We start from the raw sequence: 15,970 nt of genomic DNA, 5'->3' as shown, positions 1-15,970 counted from the left end.
TAGAAGGATATGTGATCAAAGAAGGAAATATATATAAAAAACAGAAATATAAATAAAATTTAAATGTTATAAATTTATTATAAATAAGTTATATATAACTATGTATAGTTAAAACATTATAAAATATAAAAAATTATATAAATACAAATCTATTACTAAATAATAACACTAATTATAAATACATTTGGTGAGAACAATTAAGCTATTTTCATGGCTCAGCATCCAATTTACCTCTATATATGTTTTGGTTAAAAGAAGAAAATTCTGATTCACTTAAATAAGTAGATGAAATAACAGCTTTTGTAAAAACAACAACAACATGCTTTACAGCCCTAAAATCAATTTCAATTGATTTGATTTTTTTTCCTCATAAGTATTTAAATTGGTGGGATGCCTGGTGGCTCAGTGATTGAGTGTCTGCCTTTGACTCAGGGCGTGATCCCAGAGTCCTGAGATCAAATCCCACATCAGGCTTCCTGCATGGAGCTTACTTCTCCTCCCTCTGCCTGTGTCTCTGCCTCTCTCTCTCTCTCTCTCTGTCTTTCATGAATAAATAAAATCTTAAAAAGTATTGGATAAGAAAGAAATACGATTTTTAATAAATACTAAAACCAAAATGATGTCATTGTCATACTTTTTTCTCTTTTCTTTCCTTTCCTCTTTCTCCTTCTCCTCCTCCTCCTTCTTTCCTCCTCCTCCTTCTTCTTCTTCTTCTTCTTCTTCTTCTTCTTCTTCTTCTTCTTCTTCTTCTTCTTCTTCTTCTTTCTTCAGAAAGTATTTTATTGATCTAATGAATAGGAATACTCCTCTAGTAGTCCAAGTGCAGATACTCTGCTGACTCTCCCATGTCCTTTCACACAGGTGTGTGAAGGAGATCCTCTTATGGCAAAGACATTTTCAGTATCTCTCCAGGGATAGAATATGGGGCTTCCCTGGGTATGGCCATAGGCCTTAGTACTCAGTCCTGGCTTTTGGTGTTGCTTTGTACTTCGCTGTCATCTCCTTGGGTAATGCCACCAGCTCTGGCAGGGGACCTGCCCTTTCACCATACAGAGGAACTTCAGCAGGCAGTACTTTTGGGGGCCAAAGTGGGCTGGGTGAGAAAGCTGTTTTTTTCTCCTATTCCTCTTTTTGAGAGTTTCCTTCTTCTTCTCCAAGATTTGTAGGATGAGCTCCAAATCCGTTTATTACACATGGTCTCCACATCTATGAGGAGCTACTCTCTGGAATCCAGATAAAACCACAGAAATGGGGACAGCATCATGTTCTTAAACATCAGGATCTGTACCCAACATATTTGTACTGGATCTAAGGTATGTTGAAAATTACAAATTTTCTAGTGCTCTTGCTCAGCTACCCATGCATGTTGTAGTTCACAGTCATGACCTTCACTGATTTTGAACACAATCTCCCCCTGGCCCAGGTACTGGAAGATGTGGCAGATCAGGAAGAAACCTTTCATGGGCATGGGGGGGGATTAAGCCACAGGACTAGCAGAAAGGAAAGACTCAGAGCAGCAGACCAAGCAGAATTCACACTGCTTTACCTCATAGCTGTTTTCCCTTTCCTGTGCAGGCACAGAGGGGATACCCCCCTGAGATGGAGAACAGCTGCTTTTTTCCTTTGTTTCCCAGCTACTTTATTCCTTTTTGACTACAGAAATTACTAGTGAATTAAACACATGCTGAGAAGATGTTTCTGTACTTTGCTGAGCACTTGAGTGTGGCTTAGATACACTATAGCCATAGACAGGCTTATATAATTTACTTTCATAATTGTAGAACAGACATTTTTAAGGACCAGCACAATAAACTTCTAAATCAATGGCACACTTATGATATTTTCATGTATCTTCTAGAAATATGAAGAACACTTTTATTTCCAGTTATTCATAAAAAATGTGGTAATTTGACAGCCTAAGAAAATGGGATAGGGATCTCAGTAAGAAGTCAAAACTTGGTGTATTGCATATGCATATTGCATTTCTCTTCATTGGTAAATTCAGTAAGACAAATAAAGACACAATTTAGGTCAACTATTTCTGGAATCACTAAACATTTTCAATTACAATGAATTTCTACTGAATTAGCATATGTATTCATAAAAACTTTGATGTCTCTGATTTGGAATATATGACCCAATAAATAGTTTTGACTTAATTATCAACTCTCATCTAAATATAATACATTTAATCACAGAAAAGGGAGTTTATATTCAAATAGGGAACTCAGCGACCCCATAAAGCATAATAACATTTATAACGTAAGAGTCTCAGAAGAAGGGAGGGAAAAGGGATCAGAATGTCTATTTGAGAAAATTATAGCTGAAAAATTCCCTAATATAGGGAAGGTAACAGACATCCAAATCCAGGAGGCACAGAGAACTCCTTTCAAAAACATCAAAAGCTGGCCAACACTAAGACATACTGTAGTAAAATTTACAAAATACAGAGATAAGGAAAGAATCCTGAAAGCAGCAAGGTAAAAAGAAATCCCTAACTTACAAGGGAAGATAAATATTAGTAACAGCAGATCTATCCATAGAAACTTGGTAGGCCAGAAGACAGTGGCATGATATAATCAATGTGCTGAATGGGGAAAATTTGCATCCAAGAATACTTTATCCATGAAGGCTGTCATTCAGAATAGGACAGAGAGTTTCCCAAACAAGTAAAAACAAAAAGACTTCGTGTCCACTAAACCAGCCCTGCAAAAAATATTAAAGAGGATGCTTTGAGTGTGAAAGAAAGACTAAAAGCAACAAAGATGAGAAAGGAACAGAGAAAAACTCCAGAAACAATGACTATACAGGTAACACAATAGCACTAAGTTCGTATCTATTAATAATCACTCTGGGGGATCCTTGGGTGGCTCAGCAGTTTAGTGCCTGCCTTCGGCCCAGGGTGTGATGCTGGAGTACCGGGGTCGAGTCCCACATCAGGCTTCCTGCATGGAGCCTGCTTCTGCCTCTGCCTGTGTCTCTGCCTCTCTCTCTCTATGTCTATCATGAATAAATCAATAAAATCTTAAAAAATAATAAAAAAATTAAAAAATAATAATCACTCTGAATGTAAGTGGACTAAATGCTTAAATGGAAAGGTATAGAGTATCAGAAAGAATATAAAAACCAGACCAATCTATATGCTGCATATAAGAGACTCATCTTAGACCTAAAGAGACCTCCAGATGGAATATGAGGGGATATAGAATCATCTATCATGCTAATGGATGTCAAAAGCCAGAGTAGCTCTATTTATGAGATAAATCAGATTTTAAGCCAAAGAATATAACAAAAGATGAAGGACATTATGTCATGATAAAGGGGTCTACCCAACTAAAAGATCTAACAATTGTAAATCATTATGCCCCCAACTTGGGAGGACCCAAATATATAACTCAATTAATAGCAAACATAACAAATCACATTGATAACAATACAATAATAGTAGGGGACTTTAACATCCCACTGACAGCAATGGATGGATAATCTAAGGAGAAAATCAACAAGGAAACAATTGCTTTGAATGGCACACTGGAGCAGGTGGACTTAATAGATATATTCAGAATATTTCATCCTAAAGCAGCAGAACACACATTCTTCTCGAGTGCACATAGAATATTCTCCAGAATAGATCACAAATACTGGATCACAAATGAGGCCTTCACCAGTACAAAAAGATTGAGATCATACCATGAATATTTTCAGACCACAACACTATGAAACTTGAACAACAAAGACAAACTTGGAAAGAAAACAAATACATGGAGGTTAAGCAACATCCTACTAAAGAATGAATAGGTTAACAAGGAAAATAAGAAGAAATAAAGAAATACATGGAAGCAAAATAAAATGAAAACACGGCAGTCCAGAACCTTTAGGGATGTAGCAAAGGCAATCATAAGGGGGAAGAAGTTGGCCTACCTTAAGAAGTTGGAAAAGTCTCACATATGTAACCAAACCTTACACCTAAAGGAGCTAGAGAAGGAACAGCAAATAAAGCCTAAAGCCAAAAGAAGAAGGGAAATAATAAAGGTTAGAGCAAAAATAAATGATTCAGAAACAAAGAAAAAAAAAACAGTGGAACAGATCAACAAAGCTATGAGCCAGTTCTTTGAAAGAATTAATAAAATGATAAACAACTAGCCAGATTTATCAAAAATAAAAGAGAAAGAGGCCAAGTAAATAAAATCACAAATGAAAGAGGAGAGATTACAACTTACACAACAGAAATACAAACAATTAAAAGAGAATATTATGAAAAATTATGTGCTAAAAAATCGGGCAATCTGGAAGTAATGGATAAATTCCTAGAAACATACAAACTACCAAAACTGAAACAGGAAGAAGTAGAAAGTTTGAGAAGATCCATAACAATCAAAGAAATTGAATCAGTAATCAAAAATATTCCAACAAACAAAAGTCCAAGGAGAGATAGCTTCTGAGAAGAATTCTATCAGACATTTAAAAAAGAGTTAATGCCTATTCTTCTCAAACTGTTCCAGAAAATAGAAGTAGAAGGAAAACTTCCAAATTCACTCTACAATACCAACATTAACTTGATTCCAAACCAGAATAATACCTCCCTAAAAAGAAGAATTATAGGCCAGTATCCCTGATGAACATGGACACAAAAATTCTCAGCAAAGTGGTAGCCAATCGAATCCAACAGTATATTAAAACAATCATTCACCACAAATCAAGTGGGATTTATTCCTCCGCTGAAGGGTTTAATATTCACATATCAATCAATGTGAAATACCACATTAATAAAAGAAAGGATAAGAGCCATATGATCCTCTCAATAGAGGCAGAAAAAAGCATTTGACAAAGTACAGCCTCCATTCTTGATAAAAACCCTCGACAAAGAGGGTTAGAGGGAGCATACTTCAACATCATACAGGCCATAACAAAAGACTCATAGCTAATATTATCCTCAATGGGGAAAACCTGAGAGCTTTTCCTCCAAGGTCAGGAAGAAGACAGGATATCCACTCACACTGTTGTTATTTAACATAGTAAGAAGTCTCAGCCCCAGTAAATGGACAACAAAAAGAAATAAGATGCATCTAAATTGGCAAGGAAGAAGTCAAACTTTCACTATTCCCAGATGACATGATACTCTATGTAGAAAACCTGAAAGACTCCGCCAAAAAATTGTTAGATCTGATGCACAAATTTGGCAATGTTGCAGGAAGTAAAATCAATGTACAGAAATCTGTTGCATTTCTATCCAACAAATAAAGCAGCAGAACGAGAAACCAAGGAATTGATCTCATTTGTTATTGTACCAAAACCCACAAGAGAGCTAGGAGTAAACATAATCAAATTGGTAAAAGAGCTGTACTCTAAAAACTATAGAACACTTATGAAAGAAATTGAAAAGGACACAAAGAAATGGAAAAAACATTCCATGCTCATGGATTGAAGAAAAATATTGTTAAAATGTCTATATAACCCAATGCAAACTACATATTTAATGCAATCCCTCTCAAAATACAACCAACATTTTTCACAGAGCTAGCACAAAAAATTCAAAAAATTTGTATGGAACCACAAAAGACCCCGAGTAGCCAAAGTAATCTTGAAAAAGAAAGGCAGGGATCCCTGGATGGCTCAGCAGCTTAGTGCCTGCCTCCAGCCCAGGGCGTGATTCTGGAATCCTGGGATTGAATCCTACATCCAGCTCTCTGTATGGAGCCTGCTTCTCCCTCTGCCTGTGTCTCTGCCTCTCTCTCTCTCTCTCTCTCTCTCTCTCTCGAATAAGAAAAAGAAAAGCTGGAGACCTCAAGACAATATTGTACTGGCACAAAACAGACAGATAGATCAATGGAAATGAATAGAAAACACAGAACTGGACCCACAACTCTATGGTCAACTAATCTTTGGTAAAGCAGGAAACCATACTCAACTGGAAAAAGAAAGACTCTCAACAAAAAGTGTTTAGAAAACTGGACAGCAACATGCAGAAAAATGAAACTGGATTACTTTCTTATACCATGCACAAAAGAAATTCAAAATGGATGAAAAATCTAAATGTTAGACAGCAAGCCATCAAAGAGGAGAACACAGGCAGCAACCTCTTTGACCTTGGCCAGAGCAGCTTCTGACTAGACACGTTTCTGGAGGCAAGGGAAACAAAAGCAAAAATGAACTGTTGGGACTTCATCAAGATAAAAGGCATCTGCATATTGAAGGAAACAATCAACAAAACTGAAAGGCAGGCTATGGAATAGAAGATATTTTCAAGTGACATATCTGATAAAGGATTAGAATCCAAAATGTATGAAGAACTTATCAAACTCAACATCCAAAGAGCAAATAACCAGTTAAGAAATGAGCAGAAGACATGAACAGAAAAAAAAAAGAAAAAAAAAAGACATGAACAGGCATTTTTCCAAGAACACAAAGATGATGAAGAGACACAGGCAAAGATGTTCAACATCACTCATTATCAGAGAAATACATATCAAAATCATGATGACATACCACCTCACAGCCATCAGAATGGCTAAAATTAACGACACAGGAAAGAACAGATGTTGGTGAGGATGCAGAGATAGGGGAATACTCTTCCATTGTTGGTGGAAATGCAGACTGGGGCAGCCACTCTGGGAATCAGTATGGAGGTTCCTCAAAAAGTTAAAAATAGAACTAAACTTCTACCCAGGAATTGTACTACTGGGTATTTACCCAAAAGATGCAAATATACTGATTCGAAGGTGCACATGCACCTTTATAATGTTTATGGTAGCATTATCAACTATAGCCAAATTATGAAAAGAGCCCAAATTTCCATCGATTGATGAATGGATAAAGAAGAGGTGGTACATATGTATAATGGAATATTACTCAGCCATCAAAAAGAGATCTTGCCATTTGCATCAATGTGCATGAAGCTAGAGTATATTATGCTAACTGCACAAATAAGTCAGAGAAAGACAAATACCATATTATTCCACTCATATGTGGACTTTACAAAACAGAATAGATGAACATGGTGGAAGAGAAAATAGAGAGGGAAGCAAACCACAAGAGACTCTTAACTATAGAGAACAAACAAGGTTGATGGAGGGGAGGTGGGTGGTGATGATCTAAATGGTTGGTGGGCATTAAGGAGGGTACTTGTTTTGTTGAGCACTGGGTTTTATATTTAAGTGATGAATTACTAAATTCTCCTGAAACCAATATTACCCTATATGTTAACTAACTAGATATTAAATAGAAACTTGAAACAACAACAACAAAAAAGTATTTTTCTAGACCACACATTAAGAGGCAAAATAGTTTAGTGGCTTTAGAACATGGGGTCCAAATTCAATTTGCTTTAATTTATAGCTTGACTATGTACTTACAGACCAGATGACCCTGGGCAAGTTCAATGTTTTCTATGTTCCACATTCCTTAACTATGGTAAGGGAATGATTATAGAACTCTTGTGAGAATTAAAGGAGTTAACATATGTAGAGTGTTTAACACATTGCCTGCTGCATATTAAACATGACATGCAAGTATTAAATCTTAATATTGTTTTGCACATATTTTGAAAATAAACTTTTATAGTAATTGTTTGTTTCACTTTTAAATGGCAAGTGAGACCTGTGTCAAAGGTATTTTCAACATAGATCTTGAAAAGGCTTCAGAGTTTGTAGGTGGAGGATCTTTCATGCATTCCTCTGTGAAGAATTATTTTTGTTGATGTCTTTGCTTTAATATCTTCAGTGGTCTGGCCTTATGACCTGCGGATGTAGTACATGGAAAATGGGTGTGATCTGGGTTGGCACTAAACTCCCATTTGGGAAACAATGCTGGAGGTGCAGCAAGAGCAAATTAGCAGATCTATTATTTTATTTTCATAAACATTAGAAGTAACTATTCAAGTATAAAAGTAAATTTTCTGCCACTGCAATAGTTCTGGATTCTGTTTTTTTTTTTAATCATAAAAATAATTGAGAATGGCAAAGAGCTGAAACAGATTTTTAGAGAAGGGTGAAAAAGTGTGTTTCTTTTTGTTACCTATAAATTCTGGAACATTCTTCATTCTGTTTATTGGCAACTAATTGACAAATATATATTTCTTCTTCTAAAATTTTTAGGTTTCACTTTTCATAGTTTTCCAGTTTTATTGAGAAATAATCTATATATGTCACTGTATAAGGCATACAGCATGATATTTGATTTACATATATTGTGAAATGATTATCATGATAGGTTCCATTAACATCCATTTTCTCATATAGATAAAGTAAAAAGAAAAGAAACAAAAAAAAGAAAAAAATGAAGAAAGACATATCCTTATGATGTAAACTCATAGGATTTACTCCCTTAATATTATTGTATATCATACATCAGTGTTAGCTTTAGTCATCATGTTGTACATTTCATCCCTAGGACTTACTTATAATTGAAAGTTTATATCTTTGGGCCACTTTCTTCCAATTTCCTTTCCTGTCACCCTCCACCTTTAATAACCACAAGTCTAATCTACTTTTTTATGAGTTTCATTTCTTTTTAGATTCCACATATGTGAGATCATACAGTCTTTACTGTCTTTCTCTGTATCAATTATTTCACCTAACACATGCCTTGCAGTCCATCTATGTTGTCACAAATAGGAATTTCTTGGTTTTTTTATAGCTAAATAATAGTCCTTTGTATATATATTCCACTACTTTTTCATCCTTTCATCCACAGATGGACACTTAGATTCATGTCTTAGCTATTGTAAATAATGCTGTTATGAATGTAGGAAGAAAAGAAATCTTTTCAAGTCAGTGTTTTCATTTCCTTTGGGTGTATTGAAAGCAAAATTGCTGAATCATATGGTAGTTCTGTTTTTAATTTTTTTTAGGATCTACCATACTGTTTTCCATAGTGGCTATACCAATTTACGATCCTACCAACTACTTATCAGATATATCACTTGCAAATTTTTTCCCATTCCATATCTTGTCTTTTCACTTTCTTGTTGTTTCTTCTGCTATGCAGAAGATTTTTAGTTTGATGTAGCCCCAGTTATTTATTGTTTATTGTGTTGCTTGCACTTTAGTTTTCATATCCAAAAAAGCTTTATAAGAACACACATCATAAAGTTTTATTCCTTAAACCTAACCCAAGAAGCAAAGAAGCCGTACTCAGAAAACCATAGAACACTCATGAAAGAAATTGAGGAAGACAAAAAGAAATGGAAAAATGTTCCATGCTGTGGACTGGAATAAAAATATTGCTACAATTTCTATGTTACCTAGTAATCTATACATTCAATGCAATCCCTATCAAAATACCATCAACTTATTTCACAGAATTGTAACAAATAATCCTAAAGTTTGTATGGAACCAGAAAAGATGCCAAATAGCCAAAACAATCTTGAAAAATAAAACCAAAACTAGTGACATCACAGTTGCAGACTTCAAGCTCTATTACAAAGCTGTAATCATCAAGACAATATGATACTGGCACAAAAACAGACATATAGATCAATGGAACAAAATAGAGAACCCAGAAATGGACTCTCAACTGTGTGGTCAACTAATCTTCGACAGAGAAGGTAAGAATATCCAATAGAAAAAAAGACAGTCTCTTCAATAAATGGTGCTGGGAAAATTGGACAGCCACATGCAGAAGAATTAAACTGGACCATTTCCTCATACCAAACATAAAAATAGACTTAAAATGAATGAAAGACCTAAATGTGAGACAGGAATCCATCAAATCCTAGAGGATAATACAGACAACAACCTTTGTGACCTTGGCCTCAGAAACTTCTTACTAGACACATCTCCATAGGCAAAGGAAACAAAGGCAAAAATGAACTGTTGGAACATCATCAAGATAAAAAAACTTTACACTGCAAAGGAAACAGTCAGGAAAATCAAAAGGCAACCGACATAATGGGAGAAGATATTTTCAAATGACATATCAGATAAAGGGCTAGTATCCAATATCTATAAAGAACTTGTCAAACTCACCACCTGAAAAACAAATAATACAGTCAAGAAATGGGCAGAAGACATGAACAGATATTTCTCCAAAAAAGACATACACAAGGTCAACAGACGTATGAAAAAAATGCTCAACATCACTAGGCATCAAGGAAATACAAATCAAAACCACAATGAGATCATTGTATGGTTTCACTCATACAGGGAATATAAAAATTAGTGAAAGGGATTATAGGGGGAAGGAGAGAAAATGAGTGGGAAAAATCAGAGAGGGTGACAAACCATGAGAGACCCCTAACTCTGGGAAATAAACAAGGGGTGGTGGAAGGCGAGGTGGGAGAGGGGATGGGGTGACTGGGTGACAGAGATTGAGGGGGGAACTTGATTGCATGATTACTGGGTGTTATGCTATATGTTAGCAAATTGAACTCCAATAAAAAATATACAGAAAAAAAGAGTTGTGGGTTGGATCACTCTGCTGTACATTTGAAAGTAATATAATATTGTCAAATATATTTCAATAAAAATTTTAAAGTAAAAAAAACACAATGAGATACTGCCTCACACCAGTCAGAATGGCTAAAATTAGCAGGTCAGGAAATGACAGATGTCGGTGAGGATGTGGAGAAAAAGAACCCTTTTATTCTGTTCATGGAAATGCAAGCTGGTACAGCCACTCTGGAAAACAATATGGAGTTTCCTCAAAAAGTTGAAAATAGAGCTACACTACAACCCAGCAATTGTACTACTATTTACCCCAAAGATACAAATGTAGTGATCCAAAGGGGCACCTGCACCCCAATGTTTATAGCAGTAATGTCCACAATAGCCAAAATATGGTAATAGCTGATATGTCCATCAACAGATGAATTAATAAAGAACACACACACACACACACAGACACACTTGAATACTACTCAACCATAAAAAAATGAAATCTTGCCATTTTCAATAATGTGGATGAAACCAGAGGATATTATGCTAAATGAAATAAGACAATCAGAGAAAGATGGTTGTCATATCATCCCACTTATATGTGGAATTTAAGAAACATATTAGAGTATCATAGGGAAAAGAGGAAAAATAAAACTAAGACAAAATCAGAGATGGAGACAAATCATAAGAGACTCTTAATTATAGGAAACAAACTAAGGACACCTAGGTGGCTCGGTGGTTTGGTGCCTGTCTTCAGCCCAAGGCATGGTCCTGGAGTCCTGGGATCAAGTCCCATATCAGGCTCCCTGCATGGAGCCTGCTTCTCCTTCTGCATGTGTCTCTGCCTCTCTCTCTCTCTCTCTCTCTATCTCTATCTCTATCTCTATCTCTATCTCTATCTCTATCATCTATCTATCTTTATCTCTCTCTCTGTGTGTGTCTCTCTGTCTCTCATGAATAAATAAATAAAATATTTAGTAAAATAATAATAATTATAGGAAAAAAACTGAAGGTTGTGGAGGGGAAGGGCATAGGAGGATGAGGTAACTGGGTGGTGGGGCGGACTTTAAGGAGGGCAAATGATGTAATGAGCACTGGGTATTATATAAAACTGATGAATTACTGACCTCTGCCTTCGAAACCAATGATATACTATATGTTAATTAACTGAAAAAACATTTTAAAAAGCTGTATTCTTGTTTTCTTCTAAGAGTTTCATGGATTTAGGTCTTGCATTTAAGTTTTTAAATCTATTTTGAGTTAATTTTTGTGAGTAGTGTAAGATGTGTTACATTGTTTTACATATGAATATCCAGTTATCCAAGCATCATTTCTTGAAAAGTATGTCTCTTCTCCATTGAGTATTCTAGGATTTTTTGCCAAATATTGGTTGACTGGATATTCTTGTGTTTATTTCTGGCTCTCACTTGTATTTCACTGGTCTACGTGTCTGCTTTTATGCCAGTGCCATACTATTTTGATGAAGATAGGTTTATAGTAGCGCTATACGAAGTGTGGTGCTTCCTCATTCTCAGTATTCCTTTGGGTATTTAGGGTATTTTGTGGTTCCATATAAATATTAAGATTTTTCTCCTACTTTTGTAAAATATGCCTTTGGAATTTTGATACATATTGAATTTAATCTATGGATCACTTTTGGCAGTATTGACATGCCATTTTGACAATATTAATTTTTCCAATCCATGAACACAGGCTATTTGCATATTTTTTAATTTCTTTCATTAGTATCTTGTGGCTTTCAAATTTGAGACCTTTCACCTGCTGGGTAAATGTATTCCAGAGCATTTTATTGTTTTTATGCTATTGTAAAAGACGTCAATTTGTCTTTTTTTCAAAAAATTAATTAGCATGTAGAAACACTACTAATTTTTGCATATTAATATTGTATCCTGCAAATTTATTGAATTCATTTATTAGCTCTAACAGGTTTTTGATGGAGCCTTTAAAATTTTCTATATATAAAATTATATCATCTGCAAATAAAGACAATTTTACCTCTTCCTTTCTAATTCTGTTGTATTTTATTTCTTTTTCTTGCCTTATTGCTATAGGTAGAACTTTTAATATATATTGAATAAAGGTAATGAGAGTGGGTATCCCTGTCTTGTTCCTGATCTTAGGGGAAAATATTTTAACCCTCTACCATTGAGTATAATGTTAGGTGTTGGCTTGTCATGTATGGCCTTTATTATGTTTAGATATTTTCTTTTTATGGCTAATTTCCAAGTGTTTTTATCATTTTTCTTGAATTTTGTCAAATGTATTTTATAACTATTGATAAATATTTTAAACATTATATCTAAAACGAAGTGGTAAGCTATACTAAAATAAACATCTTCATCTTTAATATAGTTCTCTAGTTTCCTAGCACTTTCTAAAACCATTCATGTTTTTTATTTCACTAGAAAATCTGCTACTAGTAGTGCATAAGTGATATTGAGTTTCAAAAAACTTTTTAAAAAGATTAACTAAGCCTTAACTAACATAAGGCTTTATGGCATGATTTTAGTTACATTCCATCCCTAGGATGGTCTTAGTTACCATGCCATAAAGCCTCTATAAAACACAAGGTTCAAAATTGGAGAGGATAGTCTTTAGACTTCTAAAAATGGTACCTCAAGGAGGCTTTCTGAAATAAACATTTGAGATAAATCTCACTAGATACTTTAATGGACTCTATTACATTTAAAGTCTGTTTGCAAAGACACCTGGGTAGCTCAGTGGTTGAGCATCTGCCTTCGGCTCAGGGCATGATCCTGGGTCCAGGGAACAAGTCCTGCATTGGACTCCCTTTAAGAAGCCTGCTTCTCCCTCTGTCTATGTCTCTGCCTCTCTCTTTATCTCTCATGAATAAATAAAATCTTAAAAAAGTAAAGTCTGTTTGCAAACAAGGGATCTCTCTTTGATAGACATCTATTATTTCCATTTTTATTTTTGGTTTAAATCTGTGCTCTCAAGGCATATCCTAGACAACACAGCACAATAGGTGATTATTCATCTTTATTCTTTCACTATATTTTTGAGTTCTATCAACTTTTTTTCACTCCCAAATTACAGTATAATGATCCTGACATGAAAAAAAGGGATAAAATATACTTAATTAAGCTTTATTATATTAAGTGTTATTTCACCTCAGCATGTGCTATATGCAAATGTGACATATATTGATAATAATACTTAATGCAAGATCTAAGGTTTTCAAGTAATAGAGTTTAGGGTCTTATGATACAAATATGATTAAATATGTCATAATTATTAGATTCATAGATTAAAAAGATTCCACAGCCATAATGAATCAAGATTTCAATCATCTTTTGAAGAAAACCTCATATACTATCCGTGTATAATATTCTGGCCATCAAACTGTTTTATAAATAAGAGTTTTAAATAGTGATTTATTATATGGAAATTGAATGGAATTATAATGTAGAAAATGTGAAATAGATGGAATTTGTATCTGGAGGGTCCTCTCTAGTGGAGAACTATAGGGTTAGGATATTGGACTTAATCATTTCCATTTTACCAAGAAAATTAAGGCAAAGAATGTGGATAAGCTTATCAAATTTGTGAATGACATTGCTTGACAAAATACTAATATACAGCTACGATTTAATAGGGAAAATCTGACAGGCTAAAATGATAAATCAAAACTATAGTAATGAATTCTACTAAGTTGGAAAAATTAACTGTAAAAGTACAGAAGAAGGGTGAAACTCTTTAGGAGCTGCTTATGTAAAATAGATGTTTCTGTTGACTCAGAGTGGATGTGAGAAAGAGGTATTGTTGCTATGAAAGTAGTGAAATATCAGTCTGCATTCACATAGTGGAAGTCCACAATAAAGTAGCTCATCTTCTGCTGGTCAGACCACAGTGTTAATGTTGGGTTCAGCTGTGGGGGAAATGCATTTAAATTGTTTTTAAAATTTTAATTCCAGTATAGTTAACATACAGTGTTATATTGGTTTTAGATGTATAATGTAGTGATTCAAGAATACATACATCACCTAGTGCTCACCATGACAATGCCTTTAAAAGTGACATTGTCTTTCGAGAGGAGAGGGGACTGGCAAGTAAAATGTCTGGAAACTATATAACAAAGATGGTAGAGGAAACCAGGGAATTTTGACACAGAGAAAGGAGATATAGGAGAAGCATGGTAATTCTACATATGTAGAATTCTCAGCCTTCTAAATATAGATGTTTAAATTCATCTTTTTCATGCATTTGTTCAACAAATATCTGAGTGCTCTTCATATTGCAGACCCCATTGTCAGGTCTGTAGATACAGTGGTGAACAAATCAATGTTCCTACCTTACTGGATTTAATTTTCTAATTATTTCATCCCTTGTACTTGTCCCATTCTGTGCATTGAATCTAGGCCATTCCATATACTCTCATGGCCTTCTCCTATCAGCAATTATTTTGATATTCTATAAAACTGCATCTTTAGGCAGAGGTCCTCCCTAAAACGTAACTTAAATTTATTCATTTAAGAATCATTTGTCTGCATCAGGCACTGTTCTATGCACTGAGGATACAGCAGAAAAGAATATACATACATTACCCTTGTTCTCATGGATTCTTCTGTCTACTGGGAGAAATGAATGTTAACTATTGGCGCAAATAAATATAAATTAAAAATTAGGATCTAGGAATGAAAATTATAGAATGCTATGAGAACAAATAAATGCGGAAGGGGACTTAAACCTTTCTGAGCAATAATATTTAAGGTAAGACCTAAAAGATAACTAAGCATTAACCAGACTAAGAGATTAGAATTAATATTGTTCAATGTGAGAAAACAGCCTATGTAAAAACACTGAAATACTATCTTCCTATAGTTTCCTTCCTTATAAATGTCTCAGAGACAAGTCAAATTTAACATGTCTAAAACTGAACTCGTTGTCTACCCAAACTGCATCTTCTCCTGTAGTCAATATCAAATTTTCCCTCTTTCTCATACCCTACATATGGTCCATCAGTCCTTCTGTTCTACATACCTCAATTCTGTCCCCTTTTCCACCATCTCTCCATTGCAACAATCTCAGTTTGCACTTTTTATAATCAGCCAAATTCTTAAAACACTCTCAAAACTTATTTTCCTACCAAACATTTTGCTTACCTTACCTTTCTCCTCACAGTTGACAGAATTAAAATGTTTAAAAATATTATCTTTTGCCACTGGCTAAAAATTTTCACTAGATCTATATTACCTATGGAGTAACTTAGAAACTCCTAAAGAGAGAACCTAAGGCCCTTCATGACCTGCCCCTCCCTACTTCTCCAGCTTTATCTCTTATCATTCCTCCTCTTATACTTCTAGACACAGTTAAGTGGAAATACTAGTTGCATCCTACTATAACATGCTTCATTTTCTTTAAGTCTTCTAGCATTCCATTATTTATCCTCTGTATTTTTCTATTACCTAGAACAATAGTGGGTCCTCAGTAAATGTTGGAAGGAATGGATATTGGAATAAAGAAGAATAGAAGGAAGGAAGAAAGGAGAAAAACAAGGGGAATAAGTGGTATGAAAGAATATTGAATGACAGATTCATAACAGGCTATTAATGGT

The 15,970-nt window shown here is 34.7% G+C and overlaps 1 pseudogene; it reads right to left on the bottom strand.

Annotated features, from left to right (window-relative positions):
- Positions 1-951: 951 nt before the first annotated feature.
- LOC140628424 (small ribosomal subunit protein mS25 pseudogene) lies at positions 952-1,468 on the bottom strand (annotated as a pseudogene).
- Positions 1,469-15,970: the final 14,502 nt, after the last annotated feature.

This window comes from Canis lupus, chromosome X (assembly GCF_048164855.1).
Source record: "Canis lupus baileyi chromosome X, mCanLup2.hap1, whole genome shotgun sequence".
Lineage (NCBI taxonomy): Eukaryota > Metazoa > Chordata > Mammalia > Carnivora > Canidae > Canis > Canis lupus.
This window is presented reverse-complemented; position numbering and strand designations above follow the sequence as displayed.